Source organism: Microcaecilia unicolor, chromosome 2 (genome assembly GCF_901765095.1).
Source record: "Microcaecilia unicolor chromosome 2, aMicUni1.1, whole genome shotgun sequence".
NCBI lineage: Eukaryota > Metazoa > Chordata > Amphibia > Gymnophiona > Siphonopidae > Microcaecilia > Microcaecilia unicolor.
Window position 1 is genome coordinate 244,414,730 of NC_044032.1, and position 14,877 is coordinate 244,429,606.

The 14,877-nt window shown below is 41.1% G+C and overlaps 1 long non-coding RNA gene across 1 annotated transcript; it reads right to left on the bottom strand.

The window, feature by feature from the left end:
- Positions 1-1,001: 1,001 nt before the first annotated feature.
- On the bottom strand, positions 1,002-12,891 carry LOC115462371. The gene is made up of 4 exons (XR_003940834.1): positions 12,882-12,891; positions 2,842-2,846; positions 1,900-1,902; positions 1,002-1,086 (listed from the first exon to the last, which is right to left on the bottom strand). It is a non-coding gene; the product is annotated as an uncharacterized LOC115462371 (long non-coding RNA).
- Between the last annotated feature and the right edge of the window lie 1,986 nt (positions 12,892-14,877).

Genomic DNA, 14,877 nt, shown 5'->3' on the forward strand with positions numbered 1-14,877 from the left:
CAAGCTGATGAGCCCTAACCTCTTTAGCCTTTCCTCATATGGGAGCAGTTCCATCCCCTCTATCATTTTGGCCACTCTTCTTTGAATCTTTTCTAATTCTGCTATATCTTTTTGAGATACGGCGACCAGAATTGAGCACAATACTCAAGGTGAGGTCACCCCATGGAGCGATATAGAGGTATTATAATATTCTTGGTCTTATTTTCTATTCCATTCCTAATACTTCCTAGCATCCTGTTTGTTTTTTTGGCTGCCACTACATTCTGGGCAGAAGATTTAAGTGTATCATCTACAATGACACCTAGATCTTTTTCTTGGGTGCTGACTCCTAAGGTAGACCCTAGAATCAGGTAACTTTGGATTATTCTTCCCAATATGCATCATTTTGCATTTGTCCACATTAAATTTCATCTGCCATTTGGATGCCCTGTCTTCCAGTTTATTAAGGTTCCTGTAATTTTTCACAGTCTGCATGTGTTTCAACAACTTTGAATAGTTTTGTGTCATCTACAAATTCAGGGGTCCTTTTACTAAGCAGCGATAAGCACTAAGATATGTTTATAGTGTTGGCATCTGCTCACACTTCCTAGGAGCTAAAAGGAGCTAAAAAATGTTTTATTTTTTTGTGGTTTCAGTGCAGGGGAAACCCAAATGCTAGTCATAGCGCAGGCCACCATTTAGTACAGTATAGTAAAAGAGCTCCTTAATCATCTCACTTGTCATTCCCATTTCCAGATTATTTATGAATAAAGTGATGTGGTAGCCATGTTAGCCCACTTTTAAAGGTAATTGGTAATAAATACAAAAAAAAACATAGGAAAGACCCAGAGCTAGAAAAATTAAGAAAAATCATAAAAGATTTACAGCCAGTATTCCAGGAGGATGAACTACTGCAAGAAATATTCCCATCCCCACCAGTGCTGGCCTTCCGACAGCCACCCAACTTAAAACACAAACTAGTGAGAAGCAACTCCCAATAGAAACTCAAAAAGAAGAGAGTGGCCCACATCCTTGCAATATATCCAGCTGCAAACTGTGCCAACACATTTCACAGGCTCCCACAGTCATACACAATGGAAAAATATTCTTCACATTCAAATGTGGTATATATCATTCAATGTAAAAAGTGTGAAGGGTGCTATATTGGAGAAACAAGCTAGATGCTAAAGATGAGATTTAATCTACTTGGACATCATATGAAAAATGTCAATGCCAACCTGGATGTCACCTCTGTGGGACAGTACTTTACAAAACCAGAACACTGCATCAATGCTTTTATGGTTAGAATACTAAGAGGAAACTTTAAGACAATCTAAGAACTTAAAACCTTTGAAGTCAAAATGATTAAATATTTTCACACCCACCAGACAGGACTTAACAAAGATCTGAGTTTTGTAGCCCATTATAACCCATAATATTCTACTGCTTTGTCAACCTCTTATCTACTATGCATCTCTCCCTGTCTCTCATCTATCCAGCTCCCAAGTTTCTCACCTTCCCACCCTCTTCCTGTGAGACTGTCATTGGAATGCTTTTGTGTCTCACTTATATACACTGATTTTTATCAACATTTGCTTATTTCTGATCTGAAGAGGAAGGGTTACCTTCAAAAGCTAATCAAAAAATGTATTGTTAGTCCAATAAAAAAGGTATCATCTTATTTTCTTTTCTATGTTTTTGTTTTATTTTTATTTATTACAGATTATTTATAAATATGTTAAATAGCACTGGTCCCAGTACAGATCCATGCAGCATTCCACTGTTCTCCCTCCTCCACTGAGAAAAATACCATTTAACAATATGTCTTAACAATAGTCCACATTGATAACTATGACCCTAAATGGCACTTTAATAATATCTTAGTCCAAATTATTTTTATTTCCTTTCCAAATCTGAAACCAACTTCCACTACTGATTTAGATTTCCTTTGAGGCACTGCTTTATACAGTATTAATCTTATAACTCCTCTAAAGAGATATTTTTTGCCACCTTTATTTAACTTAAGCCACTCGGAGTGGCCTCCTATAAATGGGTTATTAAAAGAAATCACCCAACCTTTTGTCAGCTGTCAAAAGAAGCATGATATTCCAAGTATAATGGAAGCTGGAATTAGGTGTTGTTCTCTGATTGTCATCGTTAAATTACACTGCACTTCAGGTATCAAAGTAATGGAGTGTTATGACACTTATAATTATGCCAAGCATTATTAATCAAACCAGAAAATGGTAAGTGATGCATCAGCATTGGCAGCTAAAAACCTCACGGAAATATTAAAACTAAAACTCAGTGTTGGCCATGTACTAAAGAGCATTAGAGTTTGTAATTATATAGAGCTAATTGATTCCTGCAAAATTTTACAAATGCCCTCTGATACTCTCTCAACCACAAAAATGCATCTCCTGGCATCCACAGTTTATTTATCACTTATTCCCATCATGATCTTGGCAGTGGTAGAGAAAATTGGCTTAAATTTGTCACTCTCACATATACTGTATAAAACATTTAGGAGCCCTTTTACTAAGCCGCGTAGGTGCCTACACATACCCAACGGGCGTCAATTTTGAGTTACCGCCCAGCTACCATGTGGCCCTTATGGTAATTTCATTTTTGATGCTCGTTCGTTACGCGCGCCAGAAAATATTTTTATTGTAATTTTAATTGTATTAATTGTATCAATACTTTGCTCTTCTCACACCGTTAATGACGATTGTCATTGCGGAATAACGTAAACCACATTGGGCCTGCAAAGAGGTGGGAAAATGTGGGATACAAATGCAGCAAATAAATAAATAAATAATTTTCTGGCACACATGCGGTAATCAGCATTTAACACGTGTAGACCATTACTGCCCGGTTAACGTGTGAGATCTTACTACAAGGTCAATGGCTGGCAGTAAGGTCTCAGACCCAAGATGGAAGCGCAGCAATTTTCATTTTGCCACGCGTCCATTTTCGGCAAAAATTTTAAAAAGGCATTTTTTACAGGTGCGCTGAAAAATGATTCTGTGTGCGCCCAAAACAGGCGTATACGCTACCACAGGCCATTTTTCAACGCGCCTTTGTAAAAGGGCCCCTTAGAGTATGTCACATCAGTGATGCTGACCGAGAAACAGGTTGTAGTCAAATGTGAGCTATTTCTCCAACCTCAACCAGGGCTTTGAGTAGTACTGGCACACACATTCTAAATATTTATAAGCAAGTCACAATTTTCCTAGAGTGTATATAATATTAGCATCCATGTACGATACAAGATATTACTGACCAGACTCTCTTTGGTTCATTTAAAATATTAGCATGGTGAGAGAAGGGTCACCGCCAACAAAGAAGAAGAAAAGAATCTCCCAAGATAGTCTAAGGCAAAACACAAAGCAGAGGTGGCCAAACAAACAGAGATGTGAAACATAGATGGTAGTATGAGATCTTTATTAGTGGGCTTGACCTGACATGGTCGTGTTTCGACACAATGCCTGCATCAGGGGTCATTTTCTTGCACCTCTCCCTCGTCGTAATGGTGCAGCATCCCTGGTAGAGAGTAGTGTTAGCTAAAACTTGACACTAGCATCTGTGCTTCATATCTCCGTCCGTTTGGCTACTCCTAATTTATGTTTCGCCTTGGAGAGATGGGTCCCTTCATTTTTCAAGAAGAATCCCACATTGTCCATACAAAGGCTAGGCACTTAGAAGGCAAGTCTAGAAATGGTGCCTAGATTTAAGTGCCTAAAGGGCACCTAATTAGATAGACTAAAACAGGGGCGTAGCCAGACAACAGATTTTGGGTGGGCCTAGACAAGAAGTGGGTGGGCACCAAGTGTTCTCCCCCCCCCCCCCCCCACCACCACCACAAAAATATCCCAGCTGGTGGGGAAAACGCTTCTTTCCACCTCGGCAGTCTGCAGCAGGCATACGCTGAAAATTGAGCATGCGCAGGTGCCGGTATCATGGAGAGTAGTGTTTTCGTTACCATCAGGGGGAAGTCTTCAGCTGGCAGAACTTGAGATCCCCACCAGCTACTGCTAAACATGTGCTACTGTTGGGTGAGCCTGAGCCCTAAGTGGGTGGACACTGGCCCACCCAGGCCCACCTGTGGCTATGCCACTGGTCTAAAAAGAAAAGCTGGTACCCACCTTCCTTTATGGAATACTAACATACATGCATATGTGGTTAGGCATGAGCACTTATGGCAGCCATAGAGGTAGTGCAAATGCTCATGCCTAGATGCCAAACATACATGTGTAACTTACAATATTTCAATAGAAAACTGGGGATCTCAACTTGTATATAAAATTCATCTCCAAATATGTAAATACATACCAAACAATTTTTAATGGGGATTTGCAATTAAATACAAAATGATGACATATTGAAATCTTAGTGTGTAAATAATTAAGAGGCCCTTTTACTAAGCCACGTGTCTACACATGCCCAACACGCCAAAATGGAGTTACCGCCCAGCTACTGCCTGGCTGTTGTGGTAATTTCATTTTTGGCGCACGTCCGATACGCGAGGCTGAAAAGTAATTTTTATTTTCAGACGTGCATATCGGATGCGCGCTAAGTGGCATTTGACACGCGTAGGTCATTGCTGCCCGGTTACCGCGTAAGACTCACTAGGTCAATGTCTGACAGTAAGGTCGCAGACCCAAAATGGATGCGCAGCAATTTTGATTTTGCCACATGTCCATTTTCGGCAAAAATTTTAAAAAGGCCTTTTTTACAGGCACGCTGAAAAATGGATTGGCGTGCACCCAAAACCCACGCCTACAGTACCAAAAGCCATTAGTAAAAGGACCCCTAAATAAGGAATACATTTTGTGAAAGTGAGTGCACAGATCAAACGTGTTACTTGCCAGTTTGGCAGCAGGCAACACCTAAACCCATCATCACATCAGTTCTTAGAACATCTTATAACTTCTTAACATGAAAGTTACCAAGACTTATCTGTAATCATGAAGTTCTCCAAAAGAATACATGACCACCTAAACTTCAGGAAATCATTAAAAACTCACCTCTTCAAAAAAGCCTATCCCACCGATCCAACTTAACCCCCCACACCCAGCAACATAACATAATCAAGGATCGAACTGGACAACTTACCACCACCATTCCCTTGACCCAATGACGCCTGACTCAAACCTACCTCATCTGACCACAACACAATTTTGTATTTGTTATCAACCGTAACGGCAAATGCCTTTACGGTACTTGTAAGCCACATTGAGCCTGCAAACAGGTGGGAAAATATGGGGTATAAATGTAACAAATAAATAAATAAATAAAATCATGTCCCATGCTGATTGGAAAAGACAATCCAAATGATATTCCAAATAGGATAAAAGCCAACTCCAAATGAAAAGAGTCAAAATAGTATTGCATGTTCAATCAAAATCCCAATGAGTGATAGTTCTATCATGATATACTGTCCTCAAAATGAAATTGAAAAATCTGTGCCCTTAAAGTATTCCATAAACCTGTTTGCATAAGTTCAAGTCCAGCTCAGACTATACTCATGTGTACAGCCACCTGAAAATTCATGCTATGGAAGGTATGGACATACTTATGGAATAGTGCATAGCATGATATTTGCCAGTATACCAGTCATTAACACATGTATTTGCCACATAAATGTTAGAGCCTATGAGGGCAAGTCTGGAACAGGGCAGCTAGGATAAAAGGTAAGAAGTGCCTATTTCAAGCCTTTTCTATAAAGAACCATAGGCACCTACTTTTCTGTATACAACACTAGCACAAGTGACATAAGAACATAAGACTAGCCATACTGGGTCAGACCAATTTTCTATCTAGCCCAGTTTCCTGCTTCAAGCAGTGGTCAATCCAGGTCACAAGCAGGGGCGTATCTGGAATTCGGCGGTAGGGGGGGCCAGAGCCAGAGAGGGGGGGCACATTTTTGCCTCCCTTCCCCCCCCCCACCGCCGCCTCTTTCCACCCCCTCCCCGCCGTCAACCCTCCCCCGCTGCTTACGTTTGCTGGCGGGGGGCCCCAACCACCGCCAGCCGAGGTCCGACCCGCAGTCTTCATATTTCGTCTTCCTCCGTGGCCATGCTGCAAGGAAGTAACGCTGCAGTGCTGCTTCATTGAATCCAGTTCGGAGTCTGACGTCGCAGCACGTTGTACGCGCGTACAACGTGCTGCGACGTCAGACTCCGAACTGGATTCAGCGAATTAGCACTGCAGCGTTACTTCCTTGCAGCATGGCCATGGAGGAAGACGAAATATGAAGACTTCGGGTCGGACCTCGGCTGGTGGGGGTTGGGGCCCCCCGCCAGCAAAAGTAAGCAGCGGGGGAGGGTTGACGGCGGGGAGGGGGGCCAGGGCGAAATCTGCGGGGGCCCAGGCCCCTGTGGCCCCACGCAGATACGCCCCTGGTCACAAGTACCTGGAAGAAACCTAATTAGTAGCAACATTCCATGCTACCAATCCTAGGGCAAGCAGTGGCTTTTCCCCATTTACATCTCAATAATAGACTATGGACTTTTCCTCCAGTAACTTGTCCAAACCTTTTTTAAAACCAGATATGCTAACCGTTGTTGCCACATTCCCTGGCATCGAGTTCCAGAGTTAACTATTTGTTAAGTGAAAAAAAAAATAGTTCCTCCTATTTGTTTTAAAAGTATTTCCATATAACTTCATTGAGTGTCCCTTAGTCCTTGTACTTTTTGAAAGAGTAAAAAATCGATTCACTTCTACTCGTTCTAAATCACTCAGAATTTTGTAGACCTCAATTGTATCTCCCCTCATCCATCTCTTTTCTGAGCAGAAAACACATTTACATTTAAAGTGTGATCACATACAGCAGCCTTATAGCTGGAGTAAATGTTTGTGCTAGATGTTAGCCAGAATGTGAATAAATTGCATTACGAACAGCGCATGCAGCGCATCTGACGGTAACTTTTTCCCAAATACAGTCTTTTTAAAGACTACAACGTTACGTCTGAAGGATTATCCTCAACGTTATTTTGCAATATTTTGTCCTAGAGACTCCTGATGCAGGCCTGACGGCCGAAACACGACGTTGTGTCGAGTCTTCAAATTATTAATAAAACTGTTTATTATCGAACATCCTCCAGTTTCTGGTATCCTTGGTCGCTCTCCCACTTCTTCTGCAATATTGTCTTTACCGTGGGGCGTTTGAGTTCTCCGCTTTTCTGGCGGATTTTCTCCCACAGTTAAGCGCCTAACCACAGATATTCAGCTTGAGATAACCAGCATGACATAGCTGGTTAGGTGTGGATATTCAGCACCTAACTGCCTATGTTGAGTGGTCAAAATAGACCACTTAATAACAGGCCTTTCTTTAACTACTAAAAAGGTAACCAGTTAGCACTGAATATAGGCATAGCCGGTTAACTTTTTAGGGGCCAAAATAAACCTGGATATTCAATACCGGTTGCCAGATATGGCCCAGCATTGAATACCCAGATTTAATGCCAGTAGCATACAGAAAAACACTCTGCCCACCGCCAGCAAAATATTTATGAAAGGGCATTAAGCCCTAACACATGCTTAGTACATGAAAAACTGGCTACTGTAAAACGTGTTAAAGCATTTTGTGGTATTTTGCCTGATAGCAAGTGCTAACTTATGCGTTGGCTATTTTTAAAAAATGTTTTTGGAAGGCCGGGATGGGTTGACAATGGGCATGGAAGCATTAAGTAGCTCCAAGAAACAGCAAGGCAAGCGATCCGCAAGCTCCAAGGTGGAAAACAGAAAAGCAGATCAGTAGTAGATGTGTATAGACTTTATTAATGGTATTGCATACAAGAATATTGCCCAACACAGGCCGTGTTTCACCCAGCAGGGCTGCATCAGGGGCTATTGAATAAACTGTATTGAAACTTGAAAAACTTAAAAAAAGGTTGTACATTCCAACAATTGATGTCAATCACTTGAATCGTGAAAAAAACAGCATGGGTCGTAATCCTGCAGTTGAGGAATGACTGGATACCCCGTCCCCTCTAACACAACCTCTCTCAGTCTCTCCCTCAGATCAACCTTTTTACAAGCAGCCTATATTACAGTTTATTCAATAGCCTCTGACGCAGCCCTGTCGGGCAACGTTCTTGTATGCAATATCATTAATAAAGTCTATATACATCTACTGCTGATCTGCTTTTCTGTTTTCCAGCATTAACTAGCTAGCATATTCACATTAGCACATGCTAGCAGGTTATCACTGAGTTTCATGAGAGCACTTAGCATCTCCTAGACAGGAAGTGGTAGGTGCTTCCATTTTAACTGTTTGCATGTAACATGTGCTATTGTGAACATTAATGCATGACCTGAAAAAAAAAAATGTAAGAAATGCCTTAAATTGTGCAGCACTGAATCGGGACTTAGCATGCAGGAAAGTCCCAGCCCAGATTCTAATGCCCTGTAGTACAAGTGTCCCTTAGAGGGTCTTTCATTAATCATCAGCCAGCCCAACGTGGGTTTACTGCTCACTAATCTGGAACTACCACAGGGCTACCGCAGCAGCCCGGTGGTAGTTCTCACCCCCAGTGGCTCCATTTCCAGTCCTACAAAAATATATTTTTTTGTAGTGCCGGTGTTTACCCAGTGGTAATCGGGCAGTGCCACTCGCTGCCTGATTACTACCAGGTTAGAATGAATCTAAACACCAATTTAGAGCTAATGGAATATCACAGTATATCACACTATAATCTTAACACGAGATTAATACGAGAGAAACGCCAGCTTTGCCTACTACAGTCAATGAGCACCACGGACCTTGAGGCAGATAATGAAACTCGGGCCGAAGTTGGGCCGTGGACAGTGAACAGCGACTGAAGAGCTGGAGAGAGAAGTGAACCTTACAAGACTAGCATAAAGCAGTATAAAGTGTGGTCTGGGGATCTTGCATTTCATATTTAGGAGGTTTTTTAGCCTATGATGAATGGATGGAACTCCCTAAAGTTGAATGAATAATCAACAAAGGAGTATCCTATCATTATCTGAGGCTTTTCCTCCATTAAAAGAACAATACATCATTGTTAAGATAATTTATTATTTTTGTTACATTTGTACCCTGCGCTTTCCCACTCATGGCAGGCTCAATGTGGCTTACATATTGTATACAGGTACTTATTTGTACCTGGGGCAATGGAGTCACAAGGAGCTGACTGTGCCTGAAGTGAAAACTGAACTCAGTTCTTCAGTTCCCCAGGACCAAGGTCCACCACCCTAACCACTAGGCCACTCCTCCACAAGAAGATGGATATCTTCTTGTTAAGATTATAGTGTACTACCAGGTTAGCACAGAAGCCCTTGCTGCCACTTGAATAGATGGCGGTCAGTGCTCCCCCCCTGAAAAGGCTGTGTGGCAAGTGGTTCACTACCACGTGGCCATTTCTTAAAAAAAAAAAAGACAGCCTTTTATCTGCTGCGTAAAAGGGGGCCTCAGCGCATTAAAAACACATGCTGATGTCAGCGCAGGCCCTCTTTTACCACATCTTAGTAATAGGGGCCCTTAGTTAGTTAACATGCAATTTCACATGCCAGTTTTAAGGTCAAGTACGCACCCACTTGATTTTGTAAATTATTAGTATATGTAGAAGTACTTGCACACATCTTGGCCCTACCATTTATATCAGTTTTATGGCTGCTATAAATGCTACCACATCATTTTTCCATATAAGCATGTAAATTGAAGAATTGTATAAACTTTTTCCTGATGTCTCCAGAAACCAAGCAGAGATGTCAAGCTTTCCTGAAATTACGTCCACATCTTTTGCAGAGAGGAGGCATATTTTGGCTTATTTGGATTTTTGCTCACACCTTTTTCAGTAGTAACTCAAGGTGAGTTACATTCAGGTACACTGGATATTTCTCTGTCCCAGGAGGGCTCACAATCTAAGTTTGTACCTGAGGAAGTGGTGGGTTAAGTGACTTGCCCAAGATCACAGAGAGCAGCAGCAGGATTTGAACCAGCCACCTCTGGATTGCAAGACCAGTGCTGTGACCACTAGGCCACTCCTCCACTCAAAATGAAGTATATATTCTCTTAACTGGTCAAGAGAGGACTCTAATTTCCCATGCAAATGTGGAATTAAAATTCAGTCAGTTAACTATGTTTTCTTTGATCGGTAGCATTTAGTGACCTTTTTGTACTCTAAACTGATCGTTACTCTCCCTCCCATCACTTCTGTACTTACTACATGTACTCCATAAAGTATAACTAGCTTGGACTGGACTTTCTGCTCTTTTTATTTTTGGTAACAATATTTATTTGAATTGTGCCTTGCTCTCTACTAATTGTGGACTTTAGATATGATTCTCTTTTTTGAATATTACTTTAGTTCTTTGTGAGATATATAATAAGGATTTGTTGGATTTGTACTAGTTATACATTTTGTTTTTCTTGTATGAGAACTTTTATTCCTCATTAATGAGATTTTGAGGGGCATTTTCGAACGGGGCCGGCCATCTCTAAGGGCGCCCATCTCCGAGGACAGCGCCACGAAGGGGCGGGGCCAACCATATTTTCAAATGAGATGGGCAACCATCTTTCGTTTTGATAATACAGTTGGGGCCGGCCAAATGTCAGAGATGGCCGGCCTCGGTTTTTGCCGATAATGGAAACCGAGGCCAGCCATCTCAAACCCAGCCAAATCCAAGGCATTAGGTCTTGGGAGGAGCCAGCATTTGTAGTGCACTGGTCCCCCTGACATGCCAGGACACCAACCGGGCACCCTAGGGGGCACTTCTAAAAATTAAAAAAAAAACATTAAAATAGCTCCCAGGTGCATAGCACCCTTACCTTGTGTGCTTAGCACCCCAAAACCCACTCCCCACAACTCTACACCATTGCCATAGCCTTTATGGGTGAAGGGGGGCACCTACATGTGGGTACAGTGGGTTTTGGGGGGGGTTGGAGGGCTCCCATTTACCACCACAAGTGTAACAGGTAGGGGGGGATGGGCCTGGGTTCACCCGCCTGAAGTGCACTGCACCCACAAAAAACTGCTCCAGGGACCTGCATACTGCTGTCAGGGAGCTGGATATGACATTTGAGACTGGCATAGAGGCTGGCAAAAAAAGTTTTAAAGTTGTTGATTTGTGTTGGAAGATTGCCGGCCTTCTCTTTCGAAAATAAGCTGGATTGTGTGTCTTTCTGTTCAAGAGTTTTTTTGTAAAATTTGAAAATGACATAAATAAATTGGAAAAAAAAAGAATTGTATAAACTATGCATGTTTGGACCCAAACTTCGCCCCTGTGCACACCCATGGTGAATGTATGTTCTACAAAACTTCCATATGTTTTTCCACATTACTGGTATTTTATAAGTTATGATTTACACAGGTAAGTGGCAACTTATGCCAAATACATGACTAAAATACTAGCATTTGTGTGTGTTTGAAACACCTACAACCAGGCGGCCGTTTTATAATTACCCTCCAAGCAGTCAATTCATTTCTGGCACCTCCAGGTAAACAATAGTGGTCAAATATTGAGGTTCCCCTAAAACCTATAATCATGAATTGTGATATTCTGTCATTTTCTAACTCTAAACAAGTTACTAAAAAGGGCCTAAAAAGAGATATTTAGAAAACACAGGCGGAAGAGCCTTGCCATATATTCTCCAATATGGAGCTCTTTTCCAGCCCAGAAATGATTATTCAAACAGAAACATAGCTTGCACTGATCTTTCTCACAAATGCTTTCCTGCTTGTCTCTTAGCTCCCATTATTTTCTAGGGAAAGATAAAGGGGAAATTTACATTCTTTTTCTCACATGGAAAATCTTAAGAGCCAGCATATGCCACGCTATTTCTTTTCACTCTGATTCCTTTGGAATGGAATCTGAACAATCTCTTAGGAAAGAGTTGCAAAATGGTTTGGAACAGTTTCTCGCCATTTGTGAAGAGAGAAATTCAAGATCACTGCGTGTATAGCATTAATGCTCCAAAATAGCTGAATGGAGGAGGGGAGCTGTGTCACATGGCACAGCTGAAACATATTGAGCTCGTTTTTCACAATTCACTGGAGCCTGCACAAAAGAGGTGCAAAGAAAATAGCACCTTTAAATATACAGACAAGGTCTTATTTACTAAAATGCACCTGCTAACATGTTTTAATTAGAAACCTATGTACAATCAAAGCAGTTTTACATATTAGCTACAGGTATCTTCTCTACCCCTAGTGGGCTCACAGTCTAACCCTCCTGTTTACTAAGCTACACTAGCAGCTGGTGGTGTGCCAGTCACTAGCATGGCTTAGTAAACAGGAGGGTAAGTTTTGCACCTGGAGCAATGGAAGGTTGAGTGACTTGCCCAGGGTCATAAGGAGCAGTAATGAGAACTGAACACAGTTCCCAGGTTCTTAATCCATTGCATTAACCATTAGACTCATAGTAACATACATTAAGAGGTTCTTTTAGTAAACTGCATTAAACTGTTAACACACAAATTAGGGTGCCTTAACTGCTATCACAAAAGTGGACTAGCTACTGAAGAGGCAGCATATTGTGTTAAAAGGTAGGAACTATCTTTATCTTTAATTACAAATTTGCTATACTACCCTTAGACCAATGGCAGTAGGACGGTTTACAACACTAGCTGGTTTAGAAAAGGAAAAGAGCTACAAAATAAGACAGGATAGTAATTTGAGTAAAAAGAGAAATTTATAAGAAGGAGAGATATCATATGACTATCCTTATTGCCACCACTCATCCACCTCACCAGGGTAGGCAAGGGAGATTAAGAATAAAGCCCCACAAAAGGTCTGGAACAGTCCCTTTTAGAATGTTTACCTTGGTTTAGGAAATTGATTGGTTGTCATCAGGTGAGGGTTCAGCCAATTAGTGATGTGGAGGTTTTGGCAGTATTCAGAAGAATTTGGCGGTGGTGAAGGAGATTTAGTGGTGACAGGAATCTTTTTTTTTTTTTTTTTTTTTGAAGAATTGAATTCAATTGAGTAGTTGTCACTGGTTTTAACTGTGCCTTGTTTCATAGCAGTGGGACGGAAGTGCGACAGTGGGGTTAGAAGAAGTTTAGTTTCATTTTCAGCGGTAGTGTTTTTTTATGTCGCACTACTGAAATTTTGCAGCCGCATATGGAAGAAAGTGACTGTACGAGGAAGTACGGGTTTTGAAGTATGTGTCCTTATGTTTGAGTAGTTATTGTGGGAAAGTGGAAGTTTGTACGTGGAAAAATTGAATTAAATAATAATGCGGGTAGGAATTTTTCTTTGCGGTTGCCTGGTGAGTAATTAAAAGGAAGAAAAAATTATGAAGAACTTTAACTGAGGGGTAATTGAGCATTGTTATAGCACCAAAAAAAGAAGGGTGCTGAAGTGTAGGATGGGAGTAATTTAAGCACTGGAAGGAAACAGGTTAAAAAAAGTTAATAATTGTTAAAGTAAGAAAAAGTGGGTGGTTAGGATAGGAAAGAAAGTAAGGAGAGGCAGAGAGGCGGCAAAAGATGCCTCAAAACAAAAGAAATAGTGACAGAAATGTGGTCATGAATGCTAAGAAGAGTATGGCTGCAAAGAAATCTGAGCAGAGGTCTACAAATAAAAGAAGACATTCAAAAGTTCAGAATACTTCTGCTGGAAATAGGAGGAATTAGTCTGATTTGCGGGCTGAGGATACGGCTGAGTCTGGGACTTCTGATAGTGAGGATGATTTTACTGATTGTGGAGGTCAAAGGAGGGTAGATGGGAGGAATTGGAAGAAATTTGGGGGTAGGGGATTTTGGAAGTGTTTAAAGGATAAAAAAAATTCATGCACAATTTGAGACGTGGTAAACCATCTTGATGATGAAAAGCGATGAAATTGTAATATGATGAAATTGTAAGCCGCCTAGATGGTACCCTCGACTGGCGGATTAGTAAATCCTAATAAACTTGGAATAAACTTGAAAACATGGATGTGGTAAAAATCCTGTAACTATTTGGGAATCATCAGAGTCTTTTGAATCATCATCTTCTTCTACTTTGGGAAATGACTTTGATGTTGGCCCTGCTGTAAACTCTAAGAAGTCATCTATGGGTTCATGGGAGGTTAATGAGAGTGTTGTGTGTCAGCAATTGAATAAAAGTGGTCATATGTTTAGTGCTTTGGCACCTTTAGGATCCCATATCTCACTGAAAGCAAAAAGGACAATTTTAAAAGGAAAGTTTGTTGATTTGTTTGCCTTGTTGGTAAGAGAACAAGATTATGAGGTGGGACGGAAGGAAGATGGGAAGGAGGAAGTGAAATAAAAAAGAGGGTGACAGTGCCAAAGTCTATTCACAGTTGGTTACTATGTTTTAATATTTATGCTGCTGTTTTGGATGGGGCTAAACATTAATTGTATCCATATTTTTAAAGACATTTGGATATAATATTGAGGGCTTACAGGATGTATGGAGGTTGGTCATGGTTGAAGTGTGACACTCATTTTAGGAAGTGTCTTGTGAAGGATAAATCTAATGCATGAGGATTTAGGGATGTTGACATTTGGCTACCTGAAATTACTCCATTATGGCCCTGGTTCTTTCAAGGTTTCAGGCAGCAGAATGTCATATCTATGGTTGGAGAAGGAGTTGGAAATCAGGCGGGAAATAATACATGGGTAAATTTTCAATCAGATTCACTTGTGTGTGTATGTGTGTGTGTGGGGGGGTAGTTTATCAGGAGGAATTGTTGGAGTGCGAGGAGGTGGGGAGGGGAAAATGCCTGTTTTCACTTCAACATTGGGCAATGTGCACGACAGTCCTGTAAGTTTAAACATAAATGCTCTATCTGTGGAGGAAATCCTCCCGCTTTCCGCTGCAATATTAAAGCTGGTTCAGCTGCCAGAGTTTATGGCCCAGAACAGTGCCCTCTAGAAGTATTTTTCAATGTGGTAATGTTAGAAGATTAGCTACAGCATAATCCATG